The 14,144-nt window shown below is 43.6% G+C and overlaps 1 protein-coding gene across 24 annotated transcripts in view; it reads left to right on the top strand.

Annotated features, from left to right (window-relative positions):
* LOC107319941 (uncharacterized) overlaps positions 1-14,144 on the top strand; it is a 224,946-nt gene that overhangs the window by 173,596 nt on the left and 37,206 nt on the right. For 16 of the 24 annotated variants that reach the window (XR_014934795.1, XR_014934796.1, XM_085516780.1 and 13 more), the window contains 3 exons: positions 10,249-10,359; positions 11,012-11,095; positions 14,019-14,128. The gene's annotated coding sequence lies outside the window, so the exon portion shown is untranslated. Of the gene's footprint in view, positions 1-10,241; positions 10,360-10,964; positions 11,096-11,669; positions 12,046-14,014; positions 14,129-14,144 lie in introns of those variants that run through there. The other 8 variants (XM_085516785.1, XM_085516776.1, XM_085516779.1 and 5 more) reach the window with 5 other exon arrangements.

The following is a 14,144-nucleotide window of genomic DNA, read 5'->3' as shown; positions in this document are numbered from 1 at the left end:
GAAGTTCTTCCTAATATCCAACCTAAACTTGCCCTGGCCCCAGAGGAGAGGGAAACTGTGTGAAAGAGCAGCCATGACGAAGTGTGAACGTAATGGTTCATTTAGAAAGTGTTGTCAATATTGATGGCAATATTTGGTTAAAAAGTAGATGAACAGTGAAAACATTCCTTTTTCATTCTTTCATGCAGACAATGTGGGAAAAAGGAGAGTTGAGCCTTTTGTGTGTACCTTATGCACATTTCTCATCAACTCCAGTGGGAGCTTTGCTGAGGAAGTGCAAAACAGGGCTGGTGACTTGATTTCCATTTATTCAATAGCTCTGAGATTGCAAACGATAGAGACTGGGCAGAAGAAATAACAGGGGCATCTCATATCCATGCGTCGCTTCATTAAACATCTGAAAAAGGCAATGAAAAAGCAGAGATCGTAGAATAAGATTTTCAGACAGCAGAATGATAGCATAAAAGACTCTGTCCTCTGCTTGTACAATACACGTGGCCACAGAAATAAGGGCAGCAAACTATCTTACTGGATAATAGACAAGAATTTTTGTAGCTGCTATTTTGAATGCACAGGAAGTAGAAAACTGCTTTACACAAGAGAGTCACTTGTTAACGTTGGATGTGTGATATGTGAATGTGTAACTGAGATAAAAAATCACGTGGTCTTACCCTTCTCCTTGACGTGAGGTATTTGCATTCAGAAGCTCAAGAAGTTACACTGAGCAGCTAAGAAGTATATGTCAACATATTGTAATGCTAACTGACATTGTGTGCAAGAAAATTACTCTTTGCAAAACTTATTTGCATTTGTTGCAGTTTTAAATAGAAAATATTTGATCAAGCTTTGCCCCCTGAATATAGTAAAATAAAAGCGATGAGAGCACAGATTTCTGCAGAACTACTGGAAAGTGTGTTGGTTCCCAAAGGCAGGGATTGCTCTTCTGACCTTGCAGAGAGGTGGCCATAGAAAGCAGAGGAGTCCTCCCGTTTTCAGACCCATCCTTTGGAAGTGGTGTAATCCAGCCTGTCATCCCCTCCTTTCTGAATCTGAGTGGTGGGGATGGTGCAGTCTTGTGTTTCATAAAACCTAAAGGGCTCAAGTGTGATGGGTTTCTGTTTCTCCTTGATTATTGCTCTTGCTCATGAAGGGGTCGATGTGGAAGCCCCCTTTGTGTGGGGGTGAGTTGTTTTTTAGTTCAGCTCCAGCACTGCCTCCATGGTTGCTAGGCATGATGGAGATGCTCCAAATACTTTTTAATGGTGGGCAGTTTGTAACATTAACTTGTACTTCAATACCGCGGTGACTGGTTGGCTTGTTAGTTTTTGAGGTTTGTCTTTTTGTTTCAGGAAAAAAGGAGTATGTGTTGTGACTTGTGCTAGCTAAAAGCCATCAGGTCCTGCAGCAGGCAGTGAGTGCAGTGATTCCAGCTGTCTGCACATCAGGACAGCTACTTAACTCCTGCCCACCTGTCATCTGTCTTGCACGTATCTGCTAAGGCAGGTCAAGCACAGTGGGACTGGGGAGGGATTCCCTGGGTGCTTCCAGCCTTGTAGTGGATCACTGCTGGTGATGCCTCTGGGTAACTGGCTAAGGAGGTAATGAACACATCTCAGCCTCTGCACTGGTGTCGAACCTTGTGGCCCAGTGCTGCTGCTGGAAAGCAGCACATATCACAGCCACAGTGAAGCTGCAACCTCCGCAATCCTGATGTATAACAGCTGAAAGAGGGAACCGTGCTCCCTAATGGACACACGCCAGGTTTTTGAGCATCTGCCATCTTCTCCTGATTGTCCTTGTGTCAAGGAACACTGTTCACTGCTGAATACCAGCAGAGGCTCTTCTGAACTGTGGTGTGATTTCATCTGTGCCTGTTTCTTGGTGCTTGCAGGATGAAATGGGAGGCAGCAAGAAGGATGGAGATTAAACGAGCAGCCTGAGCTGAATTTTGGGATGGCAATTAGTGGTGCTGGTGGCTCTGAGAAGTGTAAGGGGTTGTGCTTTCTTCTTTTTTTATCTGTGTGATGCTCGGGGAACACCAGGCAACTCCCTCTTGATCCTTCTCTCCTTCCCCAGAGAAATATTTTAGTGAGTGCTTCTTTATCATGAAGAAGCAATAAACTGAATACTGCGAGGTGGGACAACCAACTCCTGTGCTTCCTGCTAATGCAGAAGAGGAAAGCAAGGGTATTGCAGGAAGATACTACAAGTACTGCAGCTCTCCTGGGGCAGCTATGGGAGAGTATCCCACAGGGGCATGGGGATACAACCCCTACATAACCCACCACTAACACAAGTCTCACACACACAGAAGGGAAATGATTCAGGTTGATCCTAAAGGATTATTATTATTATTTTGAAATATGGTCTGAAACTTCAGTATCTAATACCTTCTTATCTTCTTTTAATGAGCTTGGTTAAAACAAACTGGAAAAGGGTGGCTCTTTTCCTGTGATATGGGGTCTGTTTTTAAAAGTTACAGTTATAAGTTATTTTACTTTAAAATTAGATTTCAAATGGTGCCCCCCAAATGCTATAAGAATGTCACAATTTGTGTCTGTATATATATGTGTGTGTACGTCCAACTTGGACAACACGACTGTTCAGTAGCATTTTGGAATACTTGTCTGCATTCAGATCTGCATATTCTAGAAGAAAAGATCCCTTTCTACAAACAAAAATCACTGATCTCTCCATTGGCATCACTCTGGGTTTGCCCTTTGTGGCAGGAGGGAGGTTGGTTCCAATCCGCTCAATAGATTTGTTGTTTGTTTTGTTTTTTTAATTTTAATAAGTAAAACTCATGCATGGTGTAAACACACCAAAAAGCACACGCCCTATTGAATTTTCAGAGATAAGTGTTTAAAACCCAGCCTTTCCCAAACCTCCAGACATGCATTATTTACAATGGAGAATAATAATGTAACAAAACTGTATTATATTAAAATTGTTCCATAAAATATTACGATGATCATTTTTTTGTGGCTTGACTTAAGGTGCACAGTTTATATAAAACAATATGAATTATTTTATGTTACAAAAAAATATTCAGTGTAGGCTCTGTGTATTACAGTTATTAATCTTTCTATTTAAATGCAAATTTTTCCTTTCAACAGAGAGCTAAAGATACTTTTTATATAACTAATAAAACACAACTTTGATCTTCTGATCCCTCATCAGGGAGATGGCTTTCTCAGTTGTGCTTGGGACGTCTCTGCCAGAACATGGTGTTCTGTTACAGCAGGAATGCTTTCTTCATAAATACACTGAAATAATGTTTTCTGCTAAAAATGAAATATTTGTACAGCAAGGTAGTACTTGGAAAATCCTCAGTTGCTTTGTTTTTGTAATGAGAGAGAAGAGCCAAAAGAGTAATGTCCTCTGTGTGGGGAGATGTGAAGAAGGAGGGTGGTTTACCCTTAGAAAGTCTTTGAGTCCCAGTGGATTTGCTGCTTTGAGAAGCTTTAAATCAAGGCTCCATTGTGCAGATTGGGACCTGGTGGAATGGCTCAGTCCTGGGAATCAGACTGGGTGGTCAGAGCTCTTCTTCAACCAGTTATAGACAAAGAACCATCAGGCTTCTCCATTGCCAAAATATCTGTGCTAGTAAGCTTCATGTTGGCTGTGTAGTACTGTACTGTTTGAAGGACATGGGTGCAGTTTGTTCTCTGTGGGTTGTAGACTTCTGATTGGTCTCTTCTTTGCTTTCTATGGCTACAGAAGGTGAGAGAAATGGCCTAGTCAAACTAGGAGGCTTCCAGTGTTTAATCCTCAGGAGCTGCTACAAGCAGATGTTTGCACAGGTCTTACCATACGTGCAAGAATGCAGTGATGCTCAAGGAGAGAATTAACTCATAGCTATCAGACAACTTGTGTTTCAAAACAGAAATTATGTATCATTTATATGATTTTAGGCTAATTTCTTCTGGTTCTTGTTCTGATAAGTACTGCTATTACTTGGAGCAGCTTGAAGGAGGGCTTCCTTCATGAGGTTTGTAGTGCCCAACTTCCAGCTATGAGCATTACCTAAGGATGTTGAAACCAATAGGGCACCTCCATCTTCCAGCCTTGTCTAAGCACGGTCTGCCTGTTGCATGTCCTGAGAAATGCTGTGTCCTGCAGCTGGGATCTTTCTCATTTTCTCCTAGGTCCTGTATGGGCATGTCGTCTTCTGTCCGCTGCACACCCCCAGTCTCCTTGTTAGTTTTGGTCTGAGTAACCCAAAGTGAGAGCTTGGCTGCTTCAGCCAGTGGAAATACATGTAATTGAAGAGGCTAAAGCAGGGAGCAGTGTTATAATTAGCTGGCCATATTAGGCATTTTACAATTCTGACACCTCACAAGAGTGGAAGTTTAATGAGAATGGAGAGAGGCTCAAAAGCAATCCATTTTCCTGGTAAAGAGTGTAATGAAGGTGTGAAATGATGCACAGCTAACTAAACCTGCCTGTAATAGCCTCTCTGTTATAATGTAGTGATCTGACAGACATTAGAAAAAACAGGACAGTGTGCATGTATGTTTGCGTGCGTGTATATTATGTATATTCCTTCCCTTACAGTGAGAGATATAATAGAGCATCGCGTGCAGGTCAGGTGTGAAATATGTAAAGAGCTACTTAGGAACCAAAGAGCTCATTTACAGTAAGCGCAGCCCAAAGAATGTGCTGCAGAACCGTGTCCTACAGAGGATGTTTAGGGGATATATGGCTCAGAAACAGCCCAGGCTGGGCCAGCTCTCTTTGCCTTCACTTGCTAGTAAAACATCACATTAAGGTGTGTGCAGAGGGAACTGGAATGAGCAGGACACCTATGTAGCTTCTGATGGCACATGGGAGTGAGCAGCCCTCTGAGGAGCCCTTTGCACCCAGTGGTGCTTTGCTGTGCAGCAGGAGGTGTTGGAACTGGCTGCCTAGGAAGTGGTGAAGTTACTGTCCATGGAGGTGGTCAGGAATCATGGAGACGTTGGACTTGGTGGTCTTAGAGGTGCTTTCCAACCTCAGTGATTCTATGATTCCATAATAGGAGCCCACCTGTTGGTGGGAGCAGGGGGCTGAGAGCCAGAGGCCTTGTAAACATAAAGCATGGAGGTGTAGTATGAAAATTGGGATAAACATGTGGTTAATTGTAATCAGGATGTAAATTCCTGAGCCAGTAAATTCTGTCTCACACAATTAGTTCTACGCTGTTTCCTCTACTTGTCAGCACTTGCACGATATGGCTGAGCTTCCACGTAGCTGCCTCTGGCAGATGATGGAGGTTTGTCAAGTGCAATTGCAGAGCATCCGCACTGCAGCCCTCCTGCAGGGAGCACTGCATCCTGTTGGGCAGCTCCTCTCAGGAACACCCAAATCCTATTGGAAAGAGGCTTCTTATAATGATCTCCATCACATTAATAATCACAAATAATGTGATCTCCATCGCATTATTTATGATAAGCAACACTTGTGTTTCCCCACTGTGTGTATGCTCTAGAGGCTTGCCGTTGCTTGTGCTCAAATTTGTTTTTGTTTAGTACATCACAGGACTTGGAGCAATGCAGTTTTGGCAAAATATGTGGGAAGACTGTGTAAACACTGCATAAGCTTTCTTACGTACTCCACATCTTCTCCAATACATTTAAATGATCCAGCCATGCAGTTACAGCACATCTATTAATACATGTTAATACAAAGATGTAATTGTTTTATGGGCTCACTTAAGTTATATTTTTATGAAGAGAACAAGAGGATCCCCTGGGACACTGTCATACAAATAACGAAGACAGGAGCTCAATTAGTGGAAGAAGAGAAAGGAAAGGTGAGGCATGAATAATGTAAAATAGAGCATAACTCAGCAGGTATATTAGTTTGTATAATATACTGTTTCTTATACATTAAAAGGCTGAGCTGAGGAGTGAAGCTTTCCCTATGGCAGTTTTCTAAACTGAGGTTGTCAGAATGTTGTTTTTTTTTTTGCAGTTTTCTGACTCGAGACAAGAAAAGTCGATTCCTTAATTCTAAATTGATGGAGATGTCACTTTGATACTTCTTCTTACTTTTTTCATTTCAGAAAGAGCAGAAATTGTCCAGAATTATTTCTTCATTTCATGTGCCCTTGAGATTCCAACAAGGAGTGTTATTTTTTGTCCATATGATTTTAGATTAGTATTTTTCAGGTGAGGATATATAAAAGTATGAGCCTCGACAGTTGACCAAAAAGTAAAGAAAATCAAGAAGTGAGTCTACAGAAATAAACCTAATCCCTATCTTTTTTCCTTAGAAGCCAACAGCATGTTTCCAACAAGGTGAAACTGGATAACAAAATGCTGCACTCTGGCCCGTGCCTGCAGAGCTCTTTGGTATTGTGACTTCTGAAGCCCTTGATGCCTTTGCTAGAACAAAGCCCTGCTTTCCTTTCTGATCTCTTGAGAGAGCCTAAGGGCTAGCAGGGCCATTTGCAGTGCGTGCGATACAGGCTCTGTGCTGAGTTCAGAGACTTGAGAGGCTGATTTCATGCAGCTTCACAGGCTTTAATCCTGCTTTCGTGGTAGTTCTCTCTCAGGGGCTGCCAAGTGTCCATACTGGCCAGTGGTCCCATGAGGAAAGTGCATCTCTGTGGAGTGCATTGAATAATCCCATGAAAAGTGGTGCCTGAGAAGAAAGGAAATTATCGGCATGTGTGTCATTTCCATCAAAAGAGCTTCTCCATCAGCTGGTTCAAAGTGGTTGTTGCTGTAACCTTCTTCTGTCAGTAACTGTTCCCATGTATTATATAGGGCTTAGTGGTGAAACTACTTCAGAGCAAGTGTGAAAATACATATTTTGCAAATTGACTCTTCACCAGCTCTGTAGGAAAACTGAGGAGGATGCTGATGCAAGCAGAAGTGGGGTTTGTAAAAGACCTTTTCCAGGATGGAGTCAGAGTGGTCAGCACTGGCTCATGGCCTAAGGGAAGGTGTGGGGCAGTGGGATTCAGATGAATTCAGCAGAGTTTCATTGCAATCTCAGCATTCTGCTGCCACAGGAAGAGAAAAAGGTATTTTCAGAGCAAAGGTTATCTTTGCAAAGCGTATTGAGAGAATGCATGAACGTGTCCCGTTCTGAAACGGTGGTTTGTTTCTCAATTACCTTTATATTCTTGCGTGGAATTGGAAATTACGCTATTCCTTTGACCTCCTGAAGTGCTATTATATTGCTAAAATATCAAAGCTGGAGTTGCTTTTTTTCTCTTTTTCCTGTCACCAAAAATGACATTACCCCTGCTGCAAAGATGCTGTGAGCCAGGCTTTGGAATGGGCTTATTTTGATTAGAGTTGGTAAACAATTCTAGCATTTTTATCAGTATTTTGCCAACATTGCCGTTGGGTTTGCAGGCACAAGAACACAGCCCTGTTCTCTGTTTGAACAATAATTGTGCTGGCTCCCTGTGCGGGCAAACCCAGAAAGCGGTCTTGAAACTTTGTTTCCAAACATTATATGCTGCCTGTCTGAAGTCAGCATGCAGGAGGGAGCCAACAGAAGCAGCCTTGCTTCATTTAATAGTGTGAGAGCCTCACAATGTTTCAGTTTATATTATTCTAGTGATAAAAATCTTTAAATACTGAAGGCGCATACAGCATACAAGCGTTCTATTGACAGTTTTCTATGCTATCATAACCATGGATTCATCTGCTTGTCCTTATGTTAGCAATTTAATTTTAATCCATGGCAATAATGAAAAATTGCATTACTAGGGAAAAACAAACTCTCTGTAGCCTGCCTGCATTCCTGATAGTTTTAGGGAAGGGAGTTGCATTTTGTGTTGACAATAACAGACTATCTTTAATCCTTATGTGAACATCTATGAGCAAGAAAAATAGGTTTGCTAACGTATTGTCAACCACAAAAATAGACCATTTGTAGCTCTTGTGTCCCAGTGCGTATCGGGACCATCTGTACCCTTGCTGCTTTTTCCCTGCAGTTTGCCACAAGGAAGGCTGCTCAAGGTGGTTGTCCTGTGTGGGGCAGCTGATGTGGCTGAACGGCAGGGCATAATGTGAACAGGGAATAGCATCTGGCAAAGGTGGCTTGGGAAATTTATACCTCAAATGGACTCCTTGACCATGGGAAAATGTGCTTCTTTGGGGGGTCTGGTGTGGGTGCTTTCTGAGGAGTAAAGGCACATACTGGAGGCTCTACCACAGATTTTCACCATCACAATGCGACTGTAGGCACAGACTTGTTGAAAACTGGGGAGAATTCAAAATCTGAAGCTATTCAGATAAGAGAGCAGACTTGAGTAAGTGCTCAAGAGTGTTATAAAAGAATAATTTGGATTCCATCTTTTCATAATTTCATCTCTCTATATATACGCTACTCAAAAACTCTACAAAACGGAACACAGAATGAGATTTCTTTCCCTTAGTTTATTTTTTTTTTCTCATCTCTTGCAAAGAATCTTCTATTACAATTTTGAGGTTTATTAAAAATAATAATCCTAGGGGAAATGTGTACTCTTCTTTATTAAACTACATAGGACACATTCGTGAGAGATGCTCATGCTGCTCGCACTACTCCCACACACACCTTCCTACATAGGAGGTAAATTAAGAATGCCACTATCTTTAATGCCAGAAGTATTTTCATCTTCCACTGCAAATATGCGGTGATGTATCTGGAATAGCACTATCAGGGGAAGAAATCTTCACTTGAACAGGATTTAGCTGTTAGTGTTCCTTTTCTACATACACTTAGTATTTTATCCATAGGGGGGTATTTTTCATCAGTGAGATCATGCTGGCTGCAGATAAAAAGAGGAAGAAAACTTACCATAGAATTGTAAAGATTGGGGAATACCTCTAAGACCATCTAGTCCTACTATCTGCCTGCTATCAATATTACTTACTAAACCATATCCCTAATTACTATGTCTCCCCTTTCCTTTAAGACATCCAGGGATGGTGACTCCACTGCTTCCCTGGGCAGCCTGTTCCAATGCCTCTCTGCTCTTTCTGAGAAGAAATGGTTCTGAATCCGTGCTGGTGGCCTGGTTCAGAGCCTTGCAGAGTTCAGGAGATGCCAACCATAGATGCTGTGCTTGCTGATGTGATGGTGGGTGCTGAGAACTCATCCATCACATTAACATTGGCATCACCAATTGGGTCTGTGCCAAGCTGCTGGCTGTAGTGGGGCAGCAGAAGGGAGGAGAGAGTTGAGAACTAACCTTGTGTCTGTGCTCCTGCCACCGTGACTAATTGCTCTGAAATTTGCACGTGTAATAGCTCTCACTATTCCTGGTACCACTTACTAGGTTAGCATTTAAAAATGATGTCTTTTCTTGTCGTTGAAAGTGCTAGATGCAAATGGAGAAGCAGATAGCTATGCCTTGCTTAATAATTAAAATAGTGCTGCGGATTTCAGGGAGTGAAGTCAGGCTCCAGAGACTACCTGATCCCATGTCCAACTTGCAGCACAGGACAGAAATTCACCCAGTGAACTGCTCCTCTGTGGGATCATACAAATTAGAAATTTCAAGGGCTGTTGAACATTGTGAATTTCCACTGTGGATCAGCACAAAGTTATTTGGCATAGGAGATTCGGTAACTGTGATACATTGGGGCAGTTCATATTGTGCAATGGCCCTAAAACTCACCCTTCCTCCTCTGGTATGCAGAGACCCAGTGCTGAGATGTATTTAATACAAAGCAGGTAGGATACCAGCTGACGCGAGCAGTTTTCTCGTCTCTTGTTGCTTTTTCATTATTCATCTTAGGATCATCTCCTTTGCTATTTATATTCAACATAAATAATAATTAAACATGGGGGCAGAGGTGTGATGGTGTGAACGTGAAGGAAAAACTCCATGTCCCTGAAGGGGAACTGAGCCACAAACTAGCTGGGACTGGAGGAGGCTGGGAAACAGGGATCATTGCAAGAACTTGATGGAGAGCAGGGAGGCATTAACGTGTAAGTGCTACTTTTAAGTGGCCAGAATATTGTGATTAAAGTGCTCTCGCTGTGTGATCTTGGGCTTCTTGCTCTTTCTGCTCCTTAATTAATTTCCTCTTTCATTTATGTATTAATAAAAACAAATCACCTCCTTCATGGGAGGTGAGGGGTTTAATTCATTTATGTTTTGCAAACAGCTTGGAGATCTGAGGAAGGGAGGAAGAGGCTACAGAAGCCTGTATGTAGTGCATGAAAGATATATGACAAGGTTTATTCCTTGGCAGTCTGATAAATTGGGGTTTTTTTTTGTAAGGCTTTTTCCTTGTTTTTTGTTTCTTTTTTCAGATGCTGTCAAAGAAGACACAATTTTTGGCTCCAGTGTGATATGTAAATGAACAGGTTCTCTTTGATTTTGGAACAGCCGATGCCTTTGTTTCAGCCTTCTTTCTTACATGGGTGTGTATGGGGAAGAACACTGGTCAGTGACCACAGCATTGTCTGCGAACAGGTCATGTTTAAAGCCTTGCTGCTATTAAAAATTGTTCCATTGCTCCATTTTTTATGGAACAAACATGGATTTATTTCCCAGAGTGAAGCTCTGCCTTCTTTTGTTTCCAATAAGAGCTGCTGCAGAGCTCATCCTGTGTGAGACCAAGCTGTACAGATAGGGACTTTCCTGATAGATACCTAGGGTTGGTTGATCTCTTCAATCACAACTTTTATATTGCTCTCAAATTCAGATTTTTAATGTTTTCCTATGAAAATGAACTTGATCAAGATCTTGCAGACTAGAGAGCTGACAGGGCAGTAGCTGGCCAGATGCTTCCTATGTGTCCTGTATGTCTGAAGTTTTGCCTGGTGTTCAGTGAAGGCTGACACACACACATGAGAGGAAAAAATGTGCTATCAGTGGATAGCACTGACATCTTCTCAGTGAGTAATGCAAACAAAGATGACATTCCTTCCTGTACAAACCAGTCCCAGGATGGAAGCAACATTAAAAGCCAGAATCTCTCCTCTTGTAATGTCTAATAGCAATGTCTAATTCTAGATGTTCAAAGCTATTTCCCTTAAGGTTACCCTGTGATGTGGAACATGTTTTGCACAGGCGATGCTATGAGAGCAGCTCAGCACGCTTCGGTATGCGGCGAGTTCCTCGGTCAGGGTTCCCCTTGGAGTTCCTCAGCAGGCAGTAAGTATGTGACATCCTTTGAGTCATCTCTTACCTTTAAAGCAGCATTCCTTCATGAAAGATGTTTTGTTTTCAATTCTTAAAACTCTACACAGAGCATTGCATTTCATAGACCTGTGATAAGCATTTTTGAAGGGGGAGTAGGGTTGAGGGAAGAAGCTGAGAGCTGCCTTTGGGACTGCACAGGTCTGTCTGTCTGTGGTGTGTGGGTTCACGCTTTGTCTGTAGTATTACCTTTTCGTCAGTGGTTTTCTCTGTGCCCTTCTCCAGTTTGCTACTCCCCTCTCAGACTGAGCAGACAAATGGGAGCTTAAATTATTCCTGGGTGTTTGCAGTTTACCTCGTTTAAATCCCTCTTTAGATTATGCCTCTCACCCCCATTTTACCACCTTGGACCGAAGCTCAGTGTTGTGATCTTGTCTCCCTTTTGAATACTGGGACTTTGTGTTTCCCTTGTGATTCTCTTGGGCTCCTCCTGAGGTTAAAGCCTTCAGGAGGTCAGGGAAATGAGGAACCATCTGCCTTCATAGTTTGGCAGCTCATTCTGAGGGAGATTTCCATGTTGTTTTTTCAGCAGCTGGCATTGAAATCTTGCTGGAGGCTGCCAGGACCAAGTCCCTGGGTATCCCAAAGTGGTGAGGCCATCAGGGCCCAGATCTGGTGAATGCTTTCTGTAAAGACCTCCCGCTGATGAGGCCATCCAGGCAGTTCCAGAAATTCTGAGCTAATTGCACAAGAGGTGAAGCTCCTATGTGGCAATGATCGATTTGGCTTCAAGCCCTGCAGAGCAGACAGCAGCTGATGAAAACAAGAGCCCAGGCATGTGATTGCAGATCCTTAATCCAGCTAAAATACCATGATGCTTGACCTCATTAGAAAAAAAGGCCACGAAACATCTCTCTCTGGGTTCTTCCTTGCTGTGTCCAGTGAAATACTGGGAGTTTGGCCAGGTATTCCTCTCTCTCTGGTGAAAATCTGTGCTTTCCTTTCCACCTTGGGAACACTGATAGCCAGTTCTGGAGTTCATTCTGAGTCTATTTGAGGTCTCCATGCTGATAGCTTGCATTCAAATTCATCTATAAGGATAGGTGAGAAAATGCCATCATTTCTACGCATGTGGCTTAATATTCTGTATTAGTTGTCTGCACCTTTTGGGTAGTGGATGAAGTGGTCCTACAGGGTGACTTGGTTTTTACAGAGATATCTCTGTCTCAGCATTCTTTTTCTTGTTCTTTTCAGTTCAGCATAGATCCCAGCAGAGCAATCTTGCCTTTCACAGCTGCACTTCAGACAGGGAATGGGGTAAAAGGGGTTTGGTTGGCATTTGCAGACTAGAGATGACTGTTATTTCCCTGTAGCTGACAATACTGCCTCTTGTTTCACCAAGGAGTATCAGAGCAGCTTGGTGAAAATCAGCCAGGGGTCATCAGTGATTTGTTATGGTCATTAGCACAGCATGCAGTCCAGCAGCCGGGGGCTCCTGATGGTGTGCAGCACAGTGGGGTGCTGCCTGCAGGGGTCTGGGCTCCCCTGGGGCACCCACCTGCAGTGGCTCTGTCTGCACCGATCACTGTTAAATGTCAATAAGAGCCTATAAGGGAGAGACCTGGGGAAATGGAAATGGCAGCTCAGTAGGCAGTGACGGATAGTGTGCTGGGGCACACTGGAGGATGACTGATGGATTTATTTAGGGCTCAGTTCAGTAAAGATTCAGTTGCATGGAGCTTTGGCTTAGCGTGGGATGGGGAGATGCTAAGAATCCAGTACTCTGAGCCTTTCCCAGCACACCACTATTAATGCCTTGCAAAGCATTGCAGCCAGCCCCATGCCAGCCCTTTGCCTTGCCACCAAGCTCAGTTGCTGTGAGATTTTTAGATGCTGCAGCAACACTGAGGGGATTTTGAGACACAGGGTCTGGGGGTTCTGGACCTGACCCAGCCTCATAGTAGTGATGTTGGGGAGCTGCAAGCCTTAAGTGTAAGCTCTGCTTACTTTCCAGCTTTTGCTGGCAGCAGCAGGGTTGGAGTGGTGCTGGGACAACATCACGTAGGACCAGTACCTTGTTACTAATCTAGGGAACCTCCCTTGCCCCACTGCTAATAGAGACAGCAAGACACAAACTGGCTACACCCTGCAAATTCTGCTGTGATGTAGCCCATACTCCATGCCCAACCTTTGCTATGCATCCTCTGCATCCAGAATGCATGTCTGCTATGGTCCATCATGGTAGGAATTGCCAGGCTTAAACAAGTGCACCCTCTGGGAGCCTTTCTGGGGTGTGGGTTGGCACCAGTTGCTTCCCACGATGGTGTGAAAGGGTCCTGGCAGAGAGTTCTGCAATGTCTGCAGGGATGTCATGCCCTGGCATCATCGTTTGGCTGGGAGATCAGCCTTCTCTCATGTGAAAATACAGCAGAGCAAACCTAGACACAACAGGGGCATTGCTGTCCCTCAGGGCTTCCTCCTTCTTCCTCTGCCAGAACATTTGCTGGGTGAACGCCACACTGTGTGAGTCCTTGTAGCTGGCAGAGGCAGACAGAGGCCATCTGTGGGGTCGTTGCTTCCCCACAGCCTCCTGGTCCTGAAGCAGGCCTGGCCGAGCAGCCTTCCTCCCTGCTTGTCTCTTGCAGGCCAGGCACTGAGGCTGGGCATTGGCACAGGCTGGTGTTGCCACTTCACTAAGTGAATTTATAGAATCCCAAGAAAATATACCCCTTTTTCTAAAGATTGCATGAGGCGGAGCAGCACTTTAACATTACTTATTCTGCAGGCTGATTTTTGCCCCTCGCCGTGGCATGATGCCTGCTCAACAAGCACGCTTTGTTCACTGCTCAGCTGCTTTAAGGTCCTGCTCACCAGCTAGGCTTTGGAGGGATTAATAATGTCTCTTTTTTTCCCCCATACAATGTCCTTGACAAGCCAGAAATCCGCCCATTCGCTGTTTCAAGCAATTAAAATGATGACACTGCCATCAACCCCCACACAACCGGTTGGCGAAAGCACTGTGCGACGGAAACTCCGGTGAATTTGTATGTAAGTTGGCAGAGAA

The sequence above is a fragment of the Coturnix japonica genome, chromosome 15 (assembly GCF_054131305.1).
Source record: "Coturnix japonica strain WE chromosome 15, WE-NBRP24, whole genome shotgun sequence".
In the NCBI taxonomy this organism is placed as follows: Eukaryota; Metazoa; Chordata; class Aves; order Galliformes; family Phasianidae; genus Coturnix; species Coturnix japonica.
Note: the sequence above shows the minus strand (reverse complement) of the source record. Positions and strands in the feature narration are given on the sequence as shown.